The following is a 26,556-nucleotide window of genomic DNA, read 5'->3' as shown; positions in this document are numbered from 1 at the left end:
TTGTGACGGGCATGTATTTTTAATAAATAGACTTCAGTTTGGGAAATGCCTTCATATTGTTCCGACCACCTTGATCTGACTATTTCATTGACAAGGGAAGAGCTTGCCAACCCAAGTTGATCTTGCAAGTCCACCAGGCTAGAGAAGACACTATGAAGGTCCTCCCTTCCCTTCTCTTTCACTCTCTATATTTTTAATAAAGTGTATTTTATTCTTATTCACTGTGAAAGACAGAAAGGAGCTGTGGGCATTTGTCAGGGACGTGATAAGAAGTTTGGTGGCTGCATGGAGTCACCCTTCCCTTGTTCATTGTCAGTAGCACCCTATGCATATGTGCTCGGTATGGAAGGATTCCTACCACCTTTTTCTCACCTTGCTTTCCATTTCCAGCCCATCGCCCAGCCTGGTTATAAAGGTGGACTCAAGCCAGAATGCCAGAGTTCAAAGATTGGCTACCACAGCACCACATTAAAACGAAATGTACACATACAGAGCTGACTTTTCCAAGCCAGGACTATATTTACTTCATGTCTGCATCCCCAGCAGCTAACACAATGTCTTCACAAATGGCATGCCACTGGCGAATGGGGACTGAAGTGAAGCAGAGCTGGGTCCCACATTAACCTAGCAGCAGTGCCAGAACCATAATCCTGGCAGGCCAGGCCAGAGGAAGATGTGCTGTCCCCGGCCAGCAGCATGATGGCCCCAGAGCAGGTAGATGCCCCTCACCCTCTGCTAGGCCCTGTGTTTACTCCAGCCTTCAAGAGTAATGATAAACCCTGCTGAAGTGAAAGTAGGGTCTCCTATTAATTCCACCACATCACACTTGAATGAATGAGCTGGCCAGGCTATACCCACTGGGCATTGTGACATAATCACTGGCCTAAGTATGTGCTAAACATAGAAAGTACTCTTTACACTCCCTCCTCCCTTATTTTCCATATCCAGTCTATCACCAGGCCTGGTGGTGAAGGTGGACTCAAGCCAGAATGCCTCGGTTCGAAGGCTGGCTCTCCCACTGACAAGCAATGGGACCTTGGGTAAAGACCTAGTTTTCCTTGTGCGTTTCAGAAAATAATAGTTCCTGATCCATAGGCTTCTTCCAAGTATTGAGTCCAAACTCATATACACTTAAAAAGGCACTGTTCAGATGTGATTTATTTATTCATCTACATTTTTCATTTCAACCCCCTAGCCATTTTCTTAGATCACACCCACATCCTTTCTTGCCTGGACTGGCCTCCTTGCCTCTAAGGTCCTGTGCTTTAAACTGTTCTTAAAAAAAAAAAAAAAAAAGAAAGAAAGAAACAACAACAACAAAAATTTCTCGGTCACCACTGTTCACAGTTCATTGGACAGAGTTACTGTCTCAGAAGCAGCGATGTTTCTGTCTCCAGCTCCAATCAAACCTCTCACTGACTTCTTCTCATGCAAAGTCCAGAAAGCCCTCATGCTTTAATCCATTTTTTACATATTCATTTTAATCTTCTTTTTACTCAGCCTCCCACCCATTTGCTCTAACCAGACCTGTAATCAACCTGATTCATAGTAATTTCCAGGACTCAGGGTGCCCGTTCTCATCTCTCCAACTTTGCATATACCCTGTTCACTAGAACATGTAACACTGCTCCCTTCAGTTCACACTTACACTTTGAGACAACTCAAGAACTCTCCTCTGAGAAACTTTTCTTCATCTTTTCCCTCCATAGTCCCTTGCCCTGGGGACGTGTTAGAAATATAAAGTTTTGGTTTTTCATCCAGACATACTGAATCAAAATCCTGGGGGTGGAGCCAATAAATCTGTTTTCTAAAATGCCCTTCATGTGATTCTCAGACACTTCCAAGTTTGAAGTGGTTCAATGACCAGCTCTACCATTAGTGTAACGGTACTTAACCACTCAGTGTCTCAGTTTCTCACCTATAAAATGAGAATGGTGATAGAGTTATTATGATGATTAAATGAGGTAATACACAGAACATACTTAACAGTGCTTAATCAGTTAACGGTACTTAATAAGTACTAAGTCTTGTTCTTATGAAATTAGGATGCCCCAAAATTGATTCCCTATAAGTTGTTCTTCATATTTCCTCATTCTTTTGATTACATAACCAGAATATATTTTCATGCTGGTCCATACAACTATTGGTAAGTTTGAGGAAAGCCAAGACTAAACAAATGGAACTTCTAGTTCACTAAGGGCCACTTTACTTCTTCAAGTAGGTCCACAATCATCTATGAAATTTAGTGACTCAAAGGCAAAGGTATTTTCTTTCTACCTACATAATTGGCTCATGGTCTAATAAGTGCTGCTCTGGGGTTTTATAGAATATCTTCATAGTTTTATAAAAATTATTTTCTAATTTCTCATTCTCTAGTTTTTAAAAAAAATGTGTTTTTTTTTATTGATTTCACAGAGGAAGAGAGAGGGAGAGAGAGATAGAAACATCAATGATGAGAGAGAATCATTGATTGGCTGCTCCTGCATACCTCACAATGGGGATCAAGCCCACAACCCTGGCATGTGCCCTGACTGGGAATCAAACCTTGACCTCCTGGTTCATAGGTCATTGCTCAGCCATTGAGCTATGCCTGCTGGTGGCACTTCAGTAGTTTTGATCTTGATAATAGTGACTACTTATTAAAATGAATACCTCCCTCAAAAGAAGGCATTTCAAGGAAACACACACACACACACACACACACACACACACACACACAAACAGAAATGCAAAATGATCCCAAAATATGTTTTGGCAAGAAAACACTGATATAGGCAGAATATTTTGCAACATTATTTTTCTAAAAAATGGAATGTTCATCAATTCTGCCAGCTACTAGTTAGATTGTGTCTACATTCTCAATATCTTCCACATATTTAACAGCATGCTTAAAATTCTTTTTAAAATTATAAATTCTTAAAATTAAAGGAGTAGCTTTTAAAAATTTTTTATTAATTCCAGAGAGAAGGGAGGGGGAGAGAGAGAGAGAGAAGCATTGATTAGCTGCCTCCTGTACACCCCACTTTGGGGATTGAGCCCACATCCCTAAAATGTACACTGACTGAGAATCAAACCATGACCTCTGGTTCATAGATCAATCAGTGCTCAACCCCCGCTGAGCCATAACAGCTCGGCTAAAGGAGTAGTTTATAGTGACAAAATGACAATGTATATTGATACAAAATTTTATAAATGGCTAAAAGTATTTTTTTTTTACCTTCGTTACTAGCTAGAAAATTGCTTTTGTTTTTGTTCCTTTTTGTAATATTATTTAGAATTAGAACCACTATTGGGCTTTTTATCACCCTAAGGGGAGAAAAATTATGCACATTATACACAAATACATTTATATACACAAGAAAGAGTTACATTTAGCCATAATCAGTTTGGCTCACTGGATAGAGCGTTGGCCTGCAGACTGAAAAGTCCCAAGTTTGATTCCGGTCAAGGGCATGTACTTTGGTTGTGGGCACATCTCCAATAGGAGATGTGCAGAAAGCAGCTGATCAATGTTTCTCTCTCATCGATATTTCTAACTCTCTATCCCTCTCCCTTTCTCTCTGTAAAAAATCAATAAAATATACATATATTTTTTAAAAAGTTACGTTTAATTTATATAAATTGTGTATTTTCTCTGGTAACATACACAAGCAATTGCACCTAAGGTAGTCAGCCTTTATGGAAATCCTATAGAATAAAGAGCTAATATGCTAATGCTAATTATCAATAGATTGAATGGCAGAATGACCTTCCTGAATGACCAGTGGGTGGGGCAGCCGGGGCCACGAGGCAACCAAGGCTGCGATGGGCCCAGCCCCTTGCACAAATTTCGTGCATCGGGCCTCTAGTATTTAAATAAAAAGTAACTTCTCTGGCATTAAGATAGGCCAATAGCCTGTCATGTAATCCTTTGTCCAGCAATTCATAAATTTTCATTTTAGAAAACTTCAGGTATTACTCAGCTTTCTAAAAAATCTTTCCCACTCTTTGTCACAAAAACATTCACTTGACTGATGTTTTAGCATGCTGTAAGATTTAATATTCTGAGAGTTAATATATGTAGGCTTGTACTTGAGGTATGATATTTAAATCCCTTTGAATACATCTTAACAGGAATGTGATTGAAAATGAAAACCTTAAAAGAGGTCAATAATCTTGTGATTAATATTGTAAGAATATAGAAAAGACTACAATGAACAAACTCTCTGAATAGCATGTTTAATTTAAGGTATCCAAATTAATGTTCAAAAATTCAAAATAATTAAAAGAAAAGGTGACAGTAATTAATGAAGAAGGTTTATAGTAGCTCACTTGATAGAGGATGCTGAGATAGTGCTCAGAGGGAGAGATGATTTTTTCCTGATATTTAAGGAAAGTGACCAATGAGTAAAAATGTAATTTCTAAAAAAAATTTATACAGTGGGAATAATTAGGGACATTAGGATACATTTTTAAGGGGAAAATTGAAAAGAATCTAAGAAGAAAATAGGATGGTGGTATGCATTTATAACACAACAACATGTTACAGTAGTTGTCTAATTCACATGTCATCAGATCTTTATGCATATAAATATAGTACAGAGAATATAATTTTAAAGATTAGTAGAGAAAATTAGGCCCAATTTCTCATATTAAGCAATTTTCATTCAGTAAAAATAGAAGTAAAATGTAGATAACTTGTTTACAAAGACTACTTTACTATTTCAAAATCTCTAAAAATTATAGTCTTGGAATAATCCTATATGTTAATAAGATATGGTGTCCTCTGATGAGACAGAGGATTCTTATCACTTTTAGGAGGACTCTTGTAAATTTGATTCAACTCGTTGATGCATCTCCTGAGAGATGCTTCATGCTTTATAGAAGATGTTGACAAAGAACATATATAGACTGACTTATCCCAGACACAAATAGATGCAGTTAAAATAGAAATGAATACAAATTCTGAAATTTTGATTGGTTTGCTCATTTCTCTAGGTAAATACTCTATTCCTAATACTTAACAAGATAAAGCTTTAACTAAATAAAACATATTAAACTTACTTTTTAGGAAAGATTCCCATTCTGAGTAAAAAAAAAAAAAAAAAAGTCCTGAAAGTAATTATTATGCTAATAATTATAATTTTCCAAAATTTTTTTTGATTTCTGAAAGCAGATAAATAAGATTGTTTTGGATTAAGATAAAGCTATTTATTATATGCCCAGTGCATGAAATTCATTCACAGGCAGAGTGTCCATCAGCCCGACCTGCACCCTCTCCAATCCAAGACCCCTCGGCGGATATCCAACTGATGGTTTAGGACATCCCTGTGGGATTGGATCTAAACCAGCAGTCAGACATCCCTCTTGCAATCTGGGACTGCTGGCTCCTAACTGCTCCCCTGCTTGCCTGCCTGATCACCCCTAACTGCCTTCCTGGGCTGGCCTGATCACTCCTTCCTGCTCCCTCCTGCTGGCCTGATTGCCCCTAACCACCTTTGCCTCAGCCCCCCACCATCATGGCTTTGTCCAGAAGATGTCTGGTCAACCTGGTCTAATTAGCATATTATCCTTTTATTAGTATGGTTTTGCCTAGCTAAACATAATTTCATAATATTAGATCCTGTAATAACAGTCAATATTTAAAAATTATGATTTGTGTATTTAGGATGCTGAAATACTTGTTTATGTTATCTATTGCTATGTAATATGTTAATCCAAAACACTATTTTATCATATCCCCTGAATGTGTGGGTCACAAGTTTTGATAGGTCTCAGCACAGCAATTCTTGCACTCCATTGTCAGCGACTGAGGTCACCAGGTGGAATTCTGCTAATGGCCAGTCTGGTCTGGAAGGACTCCCATAGCTTCATTTACCACCTAATATCCTGATAAGCATGTCTGGAGGGCTGAGTTCCACTGGGCCATGTAGTCCCACTGCCTCTCACATGGGTTTTGCATCATGGACTTCTTTTTTTTTTTTTTAATATTTTAATATATTTTATTGATTTTTTACAGAGAGGAAGGGAGAGAGAGAGAGAGCTAGAAACATCGATGAGAGAGAAACATCGACCAGCTGCCTCTTGCACACCCCCTACCGGGGATGTGCCTGCAACCAACGTACATGCCCCTGACCGGAATCGAACCTGGGACCTTTCAGTCCGCAGACCGACACTCTACCACTGAGCCAAACCGGTTTTGGCTGCATCATGGACTTCTTACATAGAGTTTAACTTCTTACATGACAGCCCAAGGCTTCAAGAAACCAAGATGGAATTGCCTGTCCTCTTAGAGGCTTTCCAAGAAATGGCATAGCATCACTTCCAACCTAGTCTCAAGATCTAAGCAGTCAAAGAGCAGCCCAGATTCCAGAAGAGAGAAAGTAGATACCACTGCTCCACAAGAGTGTGGCAAAGACGGTGTGGCCATCTTTAACAGCCATAATGTATTCTTCAGGGAACTATGATATGTACTGAATGAAATTCTAAGCTGGCTGAATTTTTTTTCAGGTCAGTCAAGAAGACTGTAGCTTTAGTTTTAGTCAAATATTTTAATTCAGTCAAATCAGTATAATTATGAGTCATTTTAATAGAATTAGTTAACCAGTTATATTCCTTGACTTCAACTAATGTTTAGCAATGTGAGATTAAAAGAATAACGCAATTTATTTGCTATAAGCAGACACACGATCACGCAATGGAATCAGTGATTATTTATCTTAAATAAACTGTTCAAGTCAACAAGAGTCAATCTGCCTGAGCTACATAGCTAAATTGTATAAGTCATTAAAATTATTAATAGATTTACCTATAATAATGGTTTAAGTAAACATAAATTACTAAGAAGAAATTAAGTTGTTTGAAGTAGCATATTAATAAACAGTAGTATACTTTATATATTTTATATTTTGCTCAAGTGTGAAGGGATTTTCCGACAATAAAATCCCTTGTTCTTTAATGAAGAGTTCATATCATATATCATATTCACTAAATGATGAACTAACATTATCTACAATTATGATCAAAAGTAACACTATGCTGTTTTTTTTTGTTTGTTTGTTTTAATTAGAAAAACAGTTAAGAACAAATTCAGTTAACACAAGGGTTGGAGTACTTGCGATATGCCCAGGATAGTATTTTAGCAATTTATTGAGTGTTGCCCAAAATTCTATATTACCTGGCACTTTCTCACATCTAGAATTCTATAACTTCACCTAATAATGATGGACCCATGACACTAATTACCTGAAAATAACGTATTTATTTTCAAAGGAAGGTCAATTAATACACTGTTTTAGCCTTACATTTACATTTTCTAATCAGTTTTTGGGAAACTTATAAAGCATACATGATAAATGTGTTCAAAATACACAGATACATTTATGTTTACACCACACACATACACACACACACACACACACACACACACACACACACACACCCCATATTTATTCAGAGGAGTAGACATGACACCAAAACTCATGGCTTGACAGCTTGTAAAATGGCTCTTACTCCCCTTTTTCTCCATTTTTTTTATCGTCATTTTTGTAATCTTGGTCACATAAACACAACACTAAATATTAAGTTTAGGTCATTCTATATTAATGGGAGAAAAGCATCTCTGTTTTTTTTATGGAGTGAGCATGACAAAACTTAATACATAAACTATTGTTTCTGGCTACATAGTTAAGAAGGAAATATTAATTAATCCGAGTGGATAAAATAAAAATAAATCTTAAGCCCTGGGCGGGTGGCTCAATTGTTTGGAGCATCATCTCAGATATTGAAAGGTTGTGGGTTCCATTCCAGGTCAGGGCACATACCTAGGTTGCAGGTTGAATCCCAGGTCGAGACACATACGGGAAGCAAGTGACTGATGTTTCTCTCTCACATCAATGTTTCTTTCTCTTAAAATTGATAGAGAACATAGCCTCAGGTAAAGGTTTTTTAATATTGCTCTTAAAAAGCCATATACTTTAAAAAATCATATTTATATGTATATATTGAAGTGATTAGTCATTCAACAAACTATTTGCTGGCATTGGACCAGGCACTGAGGAAACAAAGATGAATAAAACATGGTCCTGTTATAATGAGTAAAAAAGCAGCAGCAAGATAATAAAGGGCATTTCTTTATCCCAAATAGTGAACATAGCTTGTGCAAAGACACAAAGTGAAGAAGGCAAATAATATTTTGGGCAACTACAAATTAATAGCTATAGATGGGTGGGTGCAAGGTGGTGCGTATTAGTGAAAAATAAAAACAATATAATGAGAACTAGAGGCCTGGTGAATGAAATTCGTGCATGGGGGATGGTGTCCCCAGCTAGGCCTGCACCCTCTCTAATCTGGGACCCCTCAAGGGATGTCCAATTGCCCGTTTAGGCCCAATCCTGATAGTAACAGGCAGTTGGACATCCCTCTCACAATCCAGGACTGCTGGCTCCAAACTGCTCATTTGCCTGCCTTCCTGATTGCCCCTAACCACTTCTGCCTGACAGCCTCATCACCCCTAACCATTCCCCTGACAGCCTGATTGATGCCTAACTGCTCCCCCCACCAGCCTGATTGCCACTAACTGCCCTCCCTTGAAGGCCTGGTCCTTCCCAACTGCCTTCCCCTGCTGCCCTGATCACCCACTACTGCCCTCCCTTGCTAGCCTGGTCCTTCCCTGCTGGTGATCTTGTGGGAGCCATCTTGTGTCCACATGGAGGCAGGATCTTTGACCACATGGGTCAACCATCTTGTGTGTTGGAGTGACAATTTGCATATTACTCTTTTATTAGACAGATTCTTTTATATGACACTAAAGTGGTTGCATTTTTTTTCCCATCTGCACATGATGAAAAGCAGTGAGTAAATAAACTAGCAATAGGATCTGGTTCATCATTTAAAAATTTTACTCTGGGAGCAATTTGGAGTGGGAGTAAGGAAACTAAGCCCACCTTCCAAATCCATCTGCTGCTTCTCTTTTGGGTAAATAAAGTTTTATTGGAATACAGCCACATCCATTTTTTTTTTTTTTTTACTATTATCAATGGCTGCTTTCCAGCGTAACTACAGAGTTGAGTAGTTGCAACAAAGATTATATGAATGCATAGCCTAAAATATTTACTATCAAGCGCTTTATAGAAAAATTGGCAGACCCCTGATTAAGAGGATTAAACTGGAGGGTTTGTAATTGGAGATCAAAGGCATTAGAAGTGAGAAATAATGGTAGCATCTACTATATAATCTACAATGGGAATAAAGAGTGTTTTCAAAATAGAATTTTATTTGTTTGATTTTAAAAAATGAATAAAGAGAAGTCTGAGATGACTCCTAGATTCTTGGCTTATGTCACTGGTTAGTCTGAGGTAAAAATGGAGGGAAATGATGTTTTACACACATTAACCTGGGAGTTCCAAGACATTAGACAGCTTTGTTGTGGTCTTTGAATAAAATGTGTAGGAAGCCGGGACTGGTTTGGCTCAGTGGATAGGCCTGTGGACTGAAAGGTCCCTGGTTCAATTCCGGGCAAGGGTATGTACCTTGGTTGCGGGCACATCCCCAGTAGGGGACGTGCAAGAGGCAGCTGATTGATGATTCTCTCTCATCAATGTTTCTAACTCTCTATCCCTCTCTCTTCCTCTCTGTAAAAAAATCAATAAAATATATTTTTAAAAATGTGTAGGAAGATGTGTTGAGTAAGTTGAAGGCATAACATAAAAAAAAAATGTATAGGGAGGAGAGAAGCTGTGGAAAGAAGTTGGAGATAATTAAAAAAGTGTTTTGTGTTGTTTTGTTGTTGTTGTTATTGTTGTTTTAAAAAATAGTTATGTTGTATAAGAGAGATTTATTTTAACTGTGTATTCTTTTATAGACAATGACTTGATATTTTAAAATTTAACCATATAGCATAATTAACCCGGGTTCTAGGAAGATTTGAAATAAACTAAATATGACATATAATCTCTTTGACCCCTTTTGAAAATTGTGCAGATATTTGGTATTAATATTAAACAAGAAAAAACTTAAAAGGAAATAAAGTATACTTAACCATGTTGCTAGTGGAGAGGTTTTATGGAATGTCCACTTAATGGTGGTGTTTGGAAAATGAACTAGCAACTGTATTACATCAGAGCCCCGCAGTGAGTAACTGTTTCCAGAAGACCTAAACTGTGATTGTATCCACGCTGCATAAAAATCCACATGGTAAACAGCCGTGTTCCAATAGGATTTTTTTATGATTGTAAACTCTGAGGCATGCCACTAACTTAACTTCAGTTAAAATTGTTAACAACATGATACTTTATCAGAGAAGCCTGCCATTTAAAAAAGTCCTAAACAAATGAATGTATTATGAACTGCCATTTTATTTATTTTGAACATAATTTTATAATTATAATTTCATAACTTTAGAAGTTCTGGTTTTAAAACACTTAACGGTTTCCCCTTGTTGCATTGTTCAGTGAACATGTGTGAATCGCACTGATAATGGCCATTTACGGAAGGGAAAGAGCCCTTCGCAGGGAATGTATGAATAACGTCAATGAAGCAGTCAGATAGTGACAGAATCAAAGTTAACATCTCATCGTCTCTGCCACTAATATATTTTCATGTGAATAAATATAAGACTTTTATAAATGAGAACCTTCACTTAACACATTATAATATCTCTTTCTAATGTGATATAAACTGCAACTAAGAATAAAAGAGTCTAACTCTATAAAATTCCTTTTTATTGTACTCCAGTTAGTAAATGTAAATACATGATAAAAGTTACTATGGCAGTTGTTTTCTTCTCTTTCTTGTATACACATTATAAATAGATCCATGATCATAACTGGTATTTAAAAAACTACAATTATAAAATATATAACTTGAAATTCACTCCTTACAAAATGACCTTTGCTAGCTGTTTTGCTAGCACACGATGACCACACCAATTTGAGACCATGTTGTCAGGTAAGTTATCTCTACAAATTGAAGTGGGGGGATATAATTTACATAAAGAAGAGAAAACTGAAAAGAAAAAATTTTTTAGAGACAGGCTTCTCTATATTTATTTTATTTTATGGTTTTCAGAAGTCTTGCATTAAATAAGAATCCTCAGTCAGTAGCTTCCACATTTTCCCGTTTCTGATGTTAATTATCTTTTGTTTGCCCTTGATAAACCTAAGGTTGGTATGCAGATGATAGGAAGGCTGCAGGATCGTCTGGAAGTGTAAAAAACAATGGCATTGTCGAGTCTGTATCACAACACTTTATAAGCTATGAATGTTATCCACATGAAGGAGAGTGGAAGACTTTTAAAATTAATTCCATGAATATATTACATTATAAGTATTATTACATTTCATTTTATTAAGTGTATCATAGTAATTCCAGCAAATGAGCATGTTCTTTCCAGGACATAATGATATTAGAACTAAAAGTTATGCATCAATACTTCCAGAGGCATAATGCAGCATTGTATATTAATCACTCTAAACAATATTTTTGAGTTTATATACGGGCAATTATTATCTATTGAAAAATAACATTTTATTGGGTAATTAATATTCAGTTTAAAAACTACCTCTTTGATAAAAACTTTGGGTAATTTCATTTTTTTCAAAGAAATAGCCTATATTATAAGGAGCTAATATGTTAATTAGACCGGTCAGCAGAACAGCCTTCTGGAACTAACTTCCAGGATGATTTTCTGGAATGACCAGTTGGGAGGCGGAGCCTCGAGGCAGCTGGAGCTGTTGCAAGGGCTGAGGTGGAAGCCTGGGCGTGAGGGCCGAGCCCCTTGCAAGATTTCCTGCATCAGGCCTCTAGTAATGATGTCAGTAGTTTAGCTTACTTGTAGTCGATGATACTTATCTTACCATAAAATCATAAAATTATACATAATAGAAAAACAATCACTAAAATATGTTAATCTAGACAGCTAATTACATTATATGAAAAGCAATTGAAAATCTTATTATTAAAATTCAACTTGTCCAATTTTATAGCTCAATATTATAATACTAACTCCTGAAAGACATTTGTATTATTATTAAAATATTTGAAATGAAGAGTTACAAATTAAAAAATAAGATTATAATCTGCTTAGATCTATATAATCAATTTTAAAGTATTTTTGCTAGTCTAGGGGAAGCTGAAATATTAATTTTCAATAAAAATACTCTATGTGTCACATTTAATATTCTAAACTCATTTAATTATTTTATATTTTGCCTTAATGATTTGAACATGATTATTGCACATTACATTAGAATATTACTTTGATGTTAGGAATAAAAAAAGTATTTTTTTTATATTTCATAAATTGTTTTGTTCTGATGTTAGAATCTTATTTTTGTCAACATTTTAAAAATTTAGTTAAAACTGAATATAGCAGTTTCTAATATCAACAGTACAAAACACCATTAATATTTTTAAGTGTGGTGGAATACAGCAGTTGAGTTATCATTAATGTAATAAAGTAAATAAAAGTTACTTTATATTTTTAAACAGCTATAGAATATGAACTTAATTAATACTATTTGGCAATGATAACTTAATTGAATTTCTGTGAATTAAAATTTGTGAATCTAAATTTAAAAAATAGTAAAAGGAATTTGTTTTTTACATTAGTAATTTTACTGTATTATCATGCATTTAATTTAGCAAGCATATTATTTGCAGAATAAGAAAAGTAAAATATTATTTATAAAGTAAGGAAAGTCAATTATTATATATTTATTGATAACATCATTTTATTTATTAAATGAGACTATGATTTACAAAGAACTATTTCAACTATATGTTTAAGTATAAAATCTCTTTACCTAAATAAAAATTTATAAATCATCCTTTTTCTAAACCTGCTTTATTTATAAAATTCTCTAATTCTTCTAGAAAAAGAGAGAAATGTGTAATTTTTTTATATCAAGATATATTATGTGAAAACATTGACAAACTTTATATGCATATAAATTGAGTGTCTTTATTACTGTTGAAAGAGTCATACTCCATTCACTCATGCATTTAAGTGAACAGCAAATGCCATTTCTAAGTTATTTTTAGAATATTCATCTTTTTATATTTCTCTCAAAATAATATATATGCAATTTATATGGCGTATAGCACAGCTTAACTATTTTTTCTTAAGATGTCTCCAATTTTTTGTTTCAGATATATGTCTTAATAATGTCTTTAAAAACAATGTTACCTTTTAACCTTTCTAATTCTGTTCTTATAAGATGAAATTGGCTTTGTTTCTTCTGTCAAAAAAAACCCACAAAGTTTTGACTGACTTGAGAGAAAAGAGAAACATGGATTTGTTGTTCCATTCATTTCTGATTAATTGGTTGATTCATATATGTGCCCTGACTGGGCGCTGAGCCCACAACCTAGGCATGTCGGGACAATGCTCTACCAACTGAGCTACCCGCCCAAGGATGGATTTGTTTCTTTAACACTGAATCCTTTTATGGAGACCTGATTTCTCTACTAATGAATTGGATAAAATGATATAAGGTTCCTAGGTAAGTACTAATAACTGAGTCAAATGCAATAGTAATACTGTTTCATGTAATAAAAAGTAAGCATCTGGTTTGGTCTCTCATATATGCTTCTTTCTTTTGAAAAGCAGTAATTAAGATATGTAAATAGCATACAAAATATTATGCAGTAGTTTGCAATCTTCAGCTTTAAGCACCCTGAAAAATTTCTTTTAGAAAATCAAACCAGGCATAATTCACTCAAATTACACTGAACACCTCTAAATCAATAGAGATAAATCTAGTTTTGTTGATAAATCGATTTTCTCCTTTATAGAGTTATATTGTCCTGATTGTTTTTAGAATAATCGTTTCACTAAGGATTTTTATGGGGATTAGGAAAAAGTAAACAAGAGAAAACTTAATGCAGCTCCTCGGCATTGCCAGCATTTCAAGTTAATTTCTTGGAGATAGCAACAGAGATTTATATCATTTTGGACAATAATGTTTTCCTGAAAAAAATTTTACTGAGGTCAATTTCCTTTCAGAAATAAGCAATCTCTGTGTTTGTTTTACTTTTATAAAATTTTCAGGTCTTGCCAATATAAATATTCACTAATGCACATTCTTCCAGTTTTTATCACTTTCCTTGATTTCTTGGCATAGATCACACTAAAAACGTCCAGATAATTTTTTTTTGTATTGCAAAAATGTTCAGACTAGACTCAGAGACAAAGGTAGACTCCAGGATTGCAGAAAGTTGTGTTACTGAATTATTTGATAACCTAAATGTAATGTATGTGTGCGCCATGCAACTTACAAATTTTACTAAAACGTTACATATATTTCATAAACAATTATTCAAATGTAGTACACTTAATACAAATAAAACATATTTAAGTAATTAACCCTTATTTTTAAATAACTGAAAAGAAAAATATTAACTATGCTTTACTGAATGGTTTTAACAAAATAATATAATGATATATATATTATTTCATTTAACCATATATTTATATAATGTATTAACATATATATTTATATGTATCTGTTTAGAAAAAAATATGTTGGTGAACAATGGGAAATATTTTTATAGGATCTTAAATTAGCAAGTTATGTGCTTATTATGCTTTTGTAAATATAATTTTCTAAACAATGACATCATAGAATAGCATTGTTTGGAAATTATGTTAAAACTAAAGCTTAATGTGAAATATTCCTTTGGATCAATAACAATCTCATTGGTATATATTTAAGTTAATTATATTTCAAGTAAAAATATTATTTTTCTATAACAGTGAAAATACAAAGTAAGAAAAAGTTCTAAGTGCTTTAGTCAGAAAGCAAATCCTCGACTTTCTTCCCACTTGTGTGCTTAAATTGCCAAATAGAAACAAAGCATTTAATTTTCCAAATCATGCATGTATCATAGTGAAATTTATAAATGTTTTTGCTTTTATTAAAAACAACTGTCTTAATATTACAGCATGACTTCTTGTAAAATCAAAAAAGAAATAATACACATAATAAGCAAATTTTTATTAAAGACTCCTATTTTTTTTAATTCCACATAAATTTCAACCCATATTTAAACCCTGTTGAGAGGAAATTGTGTGTGCATGTGTGTGTGTGTGTGTGGGTGGGTGTATACATACACATACAAAGTTGTTTTATCAGTAAATTTTGGCTTTCCAACAATTCTTTAAGTTAAACTATTGACTCTTCACAGACTTCATCATATGTTTACAAATTATCTTTAAAATGCTTTAATCCAAAGGAATATACAGGCTAAGCTTAAGTGTGTATTAAAACATAAATAATTTCTCTCTTCAGTCAGCTAATAACGATGGTAAATAAAACTCATTGAAATAGTAGTTGTGATTTCCAAACAGAAAACATGTTGCAGGTCACAGACAGGAGCAGATGACAGTTTTCCGTGCTGGGTGCTGGGGAAGGAGCGGCGTGTGGCATTGTAACGTTGAAATTGATGAAATGTACTTCTCTGCTGCATTTGATGCACTTCCTCTGACCTACCCTCAGCAATGTGTGTAGGAGTCTGCAAGGTAATTATTTTCTTGATTTCTCTGTAACGGATATAAATGAAATGAAAACGATCCAGTTTTATTTAGAAAGAAAGCACTTGGCATACTTGGAGGAAATTGGTGCCTGTATTTAACAAGTAGTGTGCTCCATTGCTGCTGTACCTGGATGACGGTTACTGCTCACGTTATCTTTGGTAAACAGTTTACTTCAGTCTTTCGAAGTTAAAAACAAAATTAATCCTTTAAAACAGCTACAGATTATTTGTGGAAATTTCACATGGGCTACTTTTTTCTCATGGAAATGGGATAAGGCCAGAAGATATACTTTGAGGTCACAGGTCACAAGTCACCTTATACATATTAACCATGCTGCTATATATCAATGCACCAAGATTTCACAGGCTCTGAAACGTTCAACCTTCTGTCATTCTCGTCCCTACTGAGTTTGATTCTGCAGAGGTTTCGCGGAATGATAAACACGTATGAAAATAGGCAGACTATATTTTTGAAGTGATTATAATGTGCTGTTTCTGTGCTGCCAGAATCCATAATAAAGCAAATGCGATGTTTCAGGGCAATGTGACATCCGCCGTAATCTGATTAACATGGAGGCAGCATAAGACAAAACATGCATTGCGTTGCGTGCTTTATTTAAAGCCATTAAGATCGATGCATTAAGGTACATTTTACTATTATTGGCAACAAACATGTGCCACCAAGTTTGGAAATCCTGGGGTTTGAAGACACAGGCTTGTCAAAGGAAGGGCTTTTTCCCTTACAAATAAAACAATAACATCCCGAGTAACTAAACGTTGTTTAAAATCGATTGATCATTTTGAACACCCAAAGAAGATGAATGACAGTGAGCAACATTTACCTGACACCCTGGAATATTTCAAAGAGACAAGTTGATGTGAGTTTGTATAAATACTAATATTAAGCAGAATTAGCTTTGGAGGAAAAAAATAAAGAAATTGTACTGAGGTGAAAATTGTCACTGTCAGGAGAAATGAAGTTATATCAGAGAACAAGTGACATACAATTTTCTCTAGAGTGTTTTTAATAAAAATAGCTTTTCTTTGAATATTTTGAAGTCAGACATGAGAGGCAATCTGGGCGTTTGTCAGAGTTTGAGAGTGTGAAAAATTGCTGCCTTAAATCATTTAAGCTGAAAAGCAACTTCTTCCTGCTGAGATAATTTCACATTGACTTACCGTGCAAGCCCTTCAGGCATTCCCAGCTCAAAGCAGAAGTTTTCAAGGTAAAAACATAGAGCGAGAACATGGGAGAAGCTGGGACAAGGATCAGCAGCAACTCCGGGCGTCAGGCACAGCTGACTTTGATTAATTAGAGAGCCGCTTGCCCATTTCCACACGTGCTGCCTGATGGGGAGGCAGCGTGGACCCCGGACACAAACTTCCAGTGGCCTCTGTGAGACGATCAGCAGGTTTTGACATCTTCCATCGAGCTTGCAGGATTGCTGCTTAGGAGGACGAAATTGCTAAAGCACACTTTTAATTTATTCATTTTCCTAATGCACAGAAATTACCTGAACTGCTATGGATTTGACTTTCAACAGTGAATAAATCAGTTGCTGCGTTTATGTACAACTCAATGATTTTTTTAAATTTCAATTAAAAAAAACTTTAATATGTTGATAATCCTTTCATTTTTCTCAAATGTTTTATAGTCAATTAAATGTTTGTAAAAAACTATAGAATACTACTACATATTCAAGTGGTAAATAGAAGTTCATTTTAAAGATAACCTTATTAAAGGTCAAAACTGTCTTATATAATTATTATCTGACATTTGGAGAAAAAGATAGACATGCATTTCTAATGCATAGCTTTATTTTATTTTCTCATTTCAGACACAAAATACTTTAAACTAAAGTCTCTTTGTTTCCAGAAAGGCGATTTTGAAAACATTACATTTGTGAGTTTCTTAAATCTTCGTTATTCTGAATTCAGAATAATTGTATTATTTTGTTACATAATGAAAATTCTCTTTCACTTCTCTCTTTCTCTCATTTTGCTTACTTATTACAGAAACCACTTTTTTTTATTTGTATAGTTTCCAGTGAATTTCATGATTGCTTATTACCTTCTTATGGTTCAGTTCCTAAATACATCTGGCAGGGTAAGTGACAGGTTCAGACAGAGTTCCATATGATACTCTTTTCTTCTCCTGCCTTTGGGCTCACTAGAGTTAAAATTCATACTGATGTTGATCAACATTCCCTCCATTTCTGCCTTGGTGATGTAATGGACGGATGCAGGCTTGAGCTCAATCATTTCTTCGGTAGATTCTGAGTAAGTCTTGCTGTGCATCAGCCAGGACACAGAGTTCTTGATGAAATAATAGGATCCTTAGTTATTATCATAATTTTTTATAGAGAAGTTCTCACATCAGACATTGTCCCCTGCCTCTGTCAATCACACATTGCAATTAACTTATTAAATTGCACTTGAATTGGATTGACTACTGAAGAGGGGGAACTAGAAAGTTCTTGAAAACATTAAACATTCTTCTTTTCTACCCTTCAAACAATTCTGAATCAGGCGATGTGTGATCTGGGTTTCCCTTTTAGAGCAAATTAATTTTTCTCTTTTAACTTAAATAGGAGAGATTTTTTAAAAACTCCTTCAGTGAACTGGATAGTTACAGTTCATTGCTCATCTCTCCTATCCCCAAGGGAAGTAGCAATTCACATGACAATTGGGATATGGTTGATGTATTAACTATTAACAGTTTAATTTGATTCATCAAGTATGAATTTAGATGAAAATATATGCAAGATACAGCCCTTGCTGATTTGGCTCAGTGGATAGAGTGTTGGCCTGTGGACCTAAGGGTCCTGGGTTCAATTTTGATCAAGGCACGTACCTAGGTTGCAGACTTCATCCCAGGATACATGTGGAAGGCAACAGATCAATGTGTCTCCATCACATCAATGTTTCTTTATCTTTCTCTCTCTGCCTCTCTCCTTCTCTTCCAATTTCTCTAAAAATTAGTGGAAAAGTTTCTTTGGGTGAGGACTAATAACAACAATAACAACAAATATATTACAAAGATTAATAGGAAACCAATAAGCTTTAGTATTAATATTCTATTTCCAAAATGAGAAGTTAAAATGAATGTACTTCTATCTTGCCTCCAAGCAGTCCAATATTGAGTTACAGAATAAAACAAGATTAAATGACATTTTCCAAAAAGAGGTAAGACTCAAGTTTCACTGTGGGTTCAATAAAGGAAGAAATTAATCAGGAACCTATTGTTGGTAGCACTGATCAAATTCTTCTAATTCATCACACAAGAACCTCTGCTCTATGGCTGGTCTGGATTGGACTGTACAGATTGGGCTGCGTTTGGGGCCACCTTCTCATACTTAGACATTAACGATAATGCTTTGTGGATCGTGAATGGGAGGTAGCCTTTAAAGCTATGGACCTAGCTAAGAATAACTTAACCTGAAAGCCTATGAAAAATTATCATGATGTAAAAGTATGACAAAGGGTAACACTCCATCAAATCATTTTAGACATGAGTAGTCTTCAGAAACTTTACAAATAATATTCCTTATTTAAAAGTACATGTGCACTAGAAGTCATGATGCTTCCAATTTTACAAAGGAAATAGTGTGATATACTATTTCGCATATATTCCACAGCACAGGGCCTGGTACAGCACCATGCCATTGCTCAGAGAAACTTCAGCATATTCACACCGCCCAGGATCAAACCTGCAGTTTCATGTTAGTTCCAGTCATATTTCGCATCAAATAAATTGCAAAACAAAACATTTTAGAGTGTTTTGCATTTTAGAAATGTGATAAGATATATGTATAATTTATTATTATGACAATTATAAATGGGAGAAAGCATTTACCATATTAAATGAGACAAATAATTATCTTTTCCTTCTAATGGACCTTAATCTTTGAGTTTAAGCTTTATTCTATTTAGGCTATTTATAGAGAAGTCCTATACCTCTCTCAACATGGATTTATCCATACTTTACCTTTATCAGTAATGGTATTTGAATAGTTTAACAAAAAATACAGTAAAAAGGGTTTTGGAAAAAAAATGGGTAAGAAATTGAAGCAAAGAAAAAATAAATATAAGATATCAGTAAAGATGCAAGCTAGACGTGAATGTGGAAATGGATTTCTTCTGACCTCTGCATTTCCTAGGGGTCAGTGATAAATATAGCACTGAGCTTCCCAGAAGCCAGTGCAATGAGAGGAATGCGATGAACTCCCCCCAGCTGCCAACTGCCTGCAGGGGCCTTCCTTCTCCCCGCTGCCCCCTGGTGCTCACCACATGTCACAGAAAGCAGTTGAACTCCTGAGTGGCCAATTTGCATATTAGCCTTTTATTATATAGGATGTTCTCTAGGAAAAACCTAGTTTTTCCAAGTTATAAGACTAAAATGGACAAAATAAAGTTGGACTTAACTATCACTAGAATCTCTGTAGGAAAAATGATGCTTAGTGTTTGGAAACTTACTATCTGTGTATTTCTTTTGTTGGACTTCCTTCTTGCTTCTCTGATATCTTAATGTAGGGAGCTGACACAAATCATGGACTATGTGAATGGTACCTCTGGGCATTTGTGGCTGGTATTTATACTCCTATGTGGCTGCTTAAGTGTATCTATAATACTTTTCTCTCCTCCCTGCACACACAGCATTCATAGGGTAAGACTGACTTTACAAATTACATATTTTTGGACATTGAGTAAATTGTCTAATTTCTTTTGCACCTCTGAGGGTTCTTTTGCTTCCTCTCAGACTCTTTTTAAAATTTTTATTGATTTCAGAGAGGCAGGAAGAGGGATAGAGAGCTAGAAATATCAATGATGAGAAAGAGTCATCAATCAGCATACTCCTGCACGCCTTCACCAGAAATCAAACTCCAGCCTACAACCTGGGAGTGAGCCCCTACCAAGAATCAAACCATGACCTCCTGGTTCATAGGTTCAGCACTCAAATACTGAGCCACACCAGCCCAGCCTCTCTCAGACTAATATTTTTAATTCTTTATTGTAGAAACTATTACATATGTCCTCTTTTTCTCCCATTGTCCTCTCTCAGCCTACCCCCAGCCCAGTCCCAACTTTTGACCTCACTCCCCACACTCCCTGACATTGTCTGTTTCTTGGTTATGTTTATATGCATACAAGAGCATACAAGATCTTTGGTTGATTTCTTATCTCCCCGCCCACCCTCATAGCAGCATAATTTATAATAGTTAAGATTTGGAAATGGTCTCAGACTATTTGTTATGTCCCGGGTTCAATTTCCTTTCTATTGATATTTTCTCACTGTGTCATTATATTAATCTTCTATTTTTGTCAAGTAGGGAAGCATCAATGATTTCAAATGATCTCCATGCCCAAAGTATTCTATGAAGTAAAGGTTGGCAAGTTAGCTCAGATATATTCTTATTAAGAACATTATTGCTGTGATATGTTGTCATGATAAAAATCTAGCAATAGTGAAAATAATTTTGGAAAATGGAAGAGAAACAAGTAAAAATTAGATTGCACGTGATACAAAAGAATCAAAATCCATATTGTAACAAGTCTTAAATCCCATTCATTTATTTTGACAAAATATTACATTTCTGATTAGTTATAAAAGCAAACCTGAATGTTATCCCTGCCTTTGTCCCTGTAACTTAGCAGCCCATGAAATAGTATAGACCCTCCCTTCCATATATCCTCTCTCTTTAAGACCATCGCTATTTTATTCCACTTCTGAATAAGTTTGATTGATGCCTGATAAACTATCTGTCAAAGAAGACATGCCTCCTAATTGCATTGACCACCAAAGTAAAATATTGTCTGGAGATTTATGTAGAAACTTATACTGAGTCTTACAAAAAGAAAAAAAAATATATGACTTTTACTATAATGAAAGTTTAAATAAATAGTTTGTTGTGAGATTATTGATCAGGGAGGAGGATAGGTTTCAGATTATTCCTCTGACTGCAGTCTCTCCACTTCTAAATGTTTTTCTTCTAAGCATAGACATAGTAAATCTTGATCGATGTCACTGATTGGGGAAACCCAGATGTAAGTTTTTCATGGATGCAAATGTCATTACTTTATTATTTTCACTTTTCAGACAGTGTCTTCAGCATAAATGAAAAGACTATCATGAGCTCATGATTGTAAATACAGTACACTCATTTCACCAACTTCATGCTGTTCCTAAGCAGTGTTTTTCCCCACCCCTAAAATTTTACATTATTATATATTTTCAATTTTCTCTTTGTACCTTACATGTCTCCCTTAGTTTCAAACCTTAATTACTGATTGAGGTTATGCCCTAATGCCAGCTTATACACCCCATCTCTTCTTGGCTACAGTCCCCATGTCCTAAGAGAGAGGCTGGTTATGCAAAGGTGCTCCATGACATCTGATACAAGTGCAAGCACGAGGGACTAGATGAAGCAAAGAAACTCAAGGAGCATTTAAGACATTTTGGTTTTAGATAAATATCACATCCATTTTGCTCCCTTCCATCTCTTCTCTTAAGCCTCTCTACTCTTATACCACGTAACTTATATGTTTTTATTAATCTACATTCAATTATTCAGAATACTCTGAAAAGCTTGTTTGATGTACAAGAAACATCATAAAAATAAAAAAATAAAAACGTATTTTTATGGAAGACATTTCTTTTTTTTCTTTTAAGCATAGTATCAAACCAGAATTATTTTGTTTTCAGATGAGATGCACCTGAACTCTGAATTTCAGCTGATTTTTATTTATTTTTCAAGATTCTACCATCCAAGCATTGGTGGTAAAACTATCCTAGAACATTATAATTTATAGAAAATTAAGGGGAACTAAGAGGGCTGATTTGTTTTAATCTAATAATTATTAGAGTTATTACATTTTCAGCTTATCTAACTTGCATAGATACTGATTGAATCTCATACTGCTACCTACCCATATCCTCTAAATGCTATATACCATGCCCTCAGAGACTGAAGTATAATATGCACAATTGCCTGAACTTTTTCTTACAACTATTATAAACTCTACATAAATACACTGTTTTTTTAATTTTTTTTTAATCATGTAATACCCTCTCTGGCACACTAAAAGCTTTAGCATGTTACAGAGCTTAAGTTGTATTTCTTCTCCCTCTCCTCCCTGATAATTGCAATGCCTGATTTTTTTGTGTACCAGAGCTAAAAGACTGACTAGGCCAGCACCCTCTTAGAGTGAGACATGCATGCATTTTGACTATTAGAACTCATTAAAAATATTGTTTCTGGTTTTTCTGAAATTTCTCTTACAGGGAAAGCCATGCACTTTTCCAGCTGTCTTCGTCTTCTCTTCTGGCTGGAATGCTTCTGAATTTGTAAGGCTGAGACCAGAAAGCAGAAACCACAAGCTGAAGAGGGTAGAAAAAAAGAAAAACTAGATTCTGTGTCTCTGAGTATTTTATGAAGCTGTTTTACCCACTCTGGATTACTTATCTCTAGACTTCATGCAAACAGACAAAATTAAAAATTACCTTGTTTTGACCATTGTTATATTCAGTTACTTGACCTTATAGACAAGCTGAGGCCTAAATTAAAAATTAACCAAGAGAATAACTTAAAAAGAAAAAATGTGTTAAAAATGTTAGCTAAGTATTATCCGTCAATGGCATTTCCCATAGGTTAAGCAAGTTCTAAGAACTTTAGAAGAAATTACTTACTGTTTTCATCATTGCTTCTTTAAGTTATGTCCTAGATGTATCAGTAAGGAATAGTTTTACTACAGGAATCAGGTTTCTTCTGTCCTTCAAAAGAAACACCACTTTATGATTGAAATGAGTACAGAGACATCTTAACCTAATAGTCACTCTAAACTTTATTTATTCTAATTTAGTTTACATTTTATTGTATATATTTTCATTCTTAATTAGTTTTTCACTTGCATTCTTATTAACCTTTTGTCACCCTCTGTGTGGGAAGATTAGAAAATAAATATTTGGATGATGACCTGATGTATCAAATTAAGTGAGGAGACTCCCACTTTCCTTTGCAGAGCTTTTTCTAAGGCTAGGACACAGGATATAAAGAAGGGAGGCCTGAAGGACAAAAACTGTCTTTTAAATAGTAGCATCTAATAGAATGTATTTTATAAACTAGTAGAATATATTTTAGAGCAAATGTGTAAAATACACATGGACTAATTACTGAGCATTACTAGTAATTAATTGTAAATTGAATTCATTCTGGTTCAATACAAAATTATCCTCCTCTAATAAAGTTAAAAGACTTCATTATCATGAAGCAACAAATATGGTTGCCCTGCCCCCTACCCACAAGGGATTGGCATGCTAAAGATGCCTCATCACACAACCAGGTCACTGTAGCAGCTAGACACTCCAACATTACATTCAAAGACCCACTTTCCTTTTACAACATTACATTCATAGACCCACTTTCCTTTTACCTCCATGGATATAACTGAAATGATTAATATATGATTAACTATCAGAAGTGTTCTTCACAAATCTATCAGTATATGGAATTATATAGACACGAGAGGCCCAGTGCACAAAATTTTCAGGGATTGGGCCTAAACAGGCAGTCAGACATTCCTCTTGCAATCTGGGACTGCTGGCTCCTAATTGCTGGCCTATATGCCTGATCACCATTAATCATTCTGCCTGCCTGCCTCATCACCCCTAACCACTCGCCTGCCTACCTGATTGCCTCTAACCACTCTGCCTGCTTGCCTGATCTCCCTTAACCACTCTGCTTGCTGCCTGATGCCCCTAACTGCTCCCCTTCCTGCCTGATCACCCCTAACATCCTCTGCCTCAGCCCCTGCTGTTGCAGCTTCGTCCAGAAGGATATCTGGAATGACGTCCAAAAGGTCATTCTGCTGTCCACTCTAATTAGCATATTATGCTTTTATTATTATAGATAGGCAAATTTGGGGGTAACAGAGAGATTGCATTCTTTTTTATGGGCTGGGCATAAAAGCTCTCATCTAAGCAAGAAAGCACACATGGGGAGAAATAACATAAAGTAAATCTCTGACATGTGTCTTCTCCCTATTTCTCTTTCTCTGCTTGCAACTTCCATTTTTCTTCAGTTTGCCTAGGTCTGTCTGTAGAAGATCTCTCCTGGGAAGGGCAATGTCCACTGAATCTCTTCCAATTCCAGACCTGCTGTTGAGCATTGGCTCTTTTGTCATTGCTTCTTAGTTTCAAGCATGGAAAATAGGTTTGGAAATGAAAGTTTGTATGCTAATCTTACCATGTCAAAGTTACACACATCAAAAGGGCAACATAATCCAACAAAATAACTACCACAGAGAAGCCTTCAGATGAAGATTCCCTCAGTGCACGCTCAGAGCCTTAACAATTGGAGTGGCATCTGGGCCATCCAACCATGTGTTTGGATCTGTGAGTAATTAATTTTGAATAAACTGTTTGTACTAAATTAAAAAAAAATAAAAACTATAGATATAAAAACTCTGACTATATTGATATAAATATCTATATATTGATGTACAACCAAAATTAGAATGCATGCACAAAGTCACCATATCTTAATTTGAAAAATTATTGAAAACACTAGAACCAGAAGTGTTTTAGTGTAAGTCAGGTAAACTAGTAAAAAATTGTTATTCGTGTCCCTTTCTTCTTTCAGCTGTGGTAGTACTGAACACATATATCTTAATACTGACTCCTGGACACAGTCAGTCTGTGTGTGTGTGAGGGGGGTTGGGGGTGTAAAGGGCATGTGCTGAGGGATGGGATTTATATATAATATTTTAACCAATAAACAATAAAGAATTTTCTTTTAAAAACTGACTTTGGGTAAAACATATATATGTATGTATTTCCCAAAAGTATGATTATGGAAAACAAAAAAACTAAGAAAATGTCACAAACCTGTAAAAATTAAGGCCACATGATAATTAAATGCAATGTGATTCCCTAGATTGGATCCTAGAACAACAACAAAAATTAGTGCTGAAGCTCTGAAATTGGAATCAAATACAGAGTTTACCAATAGTATTCTACTATTACATACCCATAATCAAATTTAACTTTTTGAATTTGATTATGGGTATGTAAGATGTAAACATTGGGGAATCTGGGTGAATAGTACATGTATACAAGTATTATGCTATGTTTGTAACTCTGTTGTAAATAATTTAAAGCAAAAATAAATTTTAAAGGCTATACAAAAACTGCAATAGAACTGCATTTGGAGGATAGAAGAAAAAGTCTAAAAAGCTAAAATCTCTATGACGTTCATGGGAAAAATCATTTTCAAATTGATAAATCAAAAAAATAGCATAACTTTGTTTTATTTTGTTGATTGTTCCTTTTGCTATTCAGAAGCTTTTTAGTTTGATGTATTTCTATTCAATCATTTATTTTCATTTATTTTTTTTTAATCTTGTTCAAGTGCACAACCCCTTTTTCCCCTGAGACCAAAATCATAGTTTAGTATTTATTTTTTCTTCTATGATATAGTGTTATTGTTGCAGATTTTATTTTTAAAATGAAATTAATCTATTTGACTAAATTTTGTGTAGGTTATCAGACACCAGTCTAGTTTCATTATTTTTCACGTGGCTTTCCAATTTTTCCAACACCATTTATTGAATAAACTATCCTTTCACCATTATATATATTTTTAATCCTTTGACAAAAATTAGTTGCCCATATATATGCCATTTTATTTCTGGCTTCTCAATTCTCTTCCATTGATCTGTGCATCTATTTTTCTGCCAATGTCATATTGTTTTGATTACTGTGGCTTTGCAGCATAACTAGAAATCATATGTGGAATACAAAGCAGGAAGCAACAAACTAACAATTAGAAAAACACAAGCACACTTCTAGACACAGACAACAGTGTGGTAATTACCAGAGGGCAAGTGGATGGGGAGGATGAAGATGGTAAAGGGGGTAAAATATATGGTGATGAAGGAGACTAGACTTTGGCTGATGAGCACACAATACAATATACAGATGATCTAAACTAATAAAAGAGAAAAATGCTAATTGACTGTGCCTTCGCTATGTCCACAGCCAATCAG

The sequence above is a fragment of the Pipistrellus hanaki genome (assembly GCF_964339955.1).
Source record: "Pipistrellus hanaki genome assembly, chromosome: 10".
Lineage (NCBI taxonomy): Eukaryota > Metazoa > Chordata > Mammalia > Chiroptera > Vespertilionidae > Pipistrellus > Pipistrellus hanaki.
The sequence above is the reverse complement of the archived record's forward strand: the minus strand, read 5'-3'. Positions refer to the sequence as shown.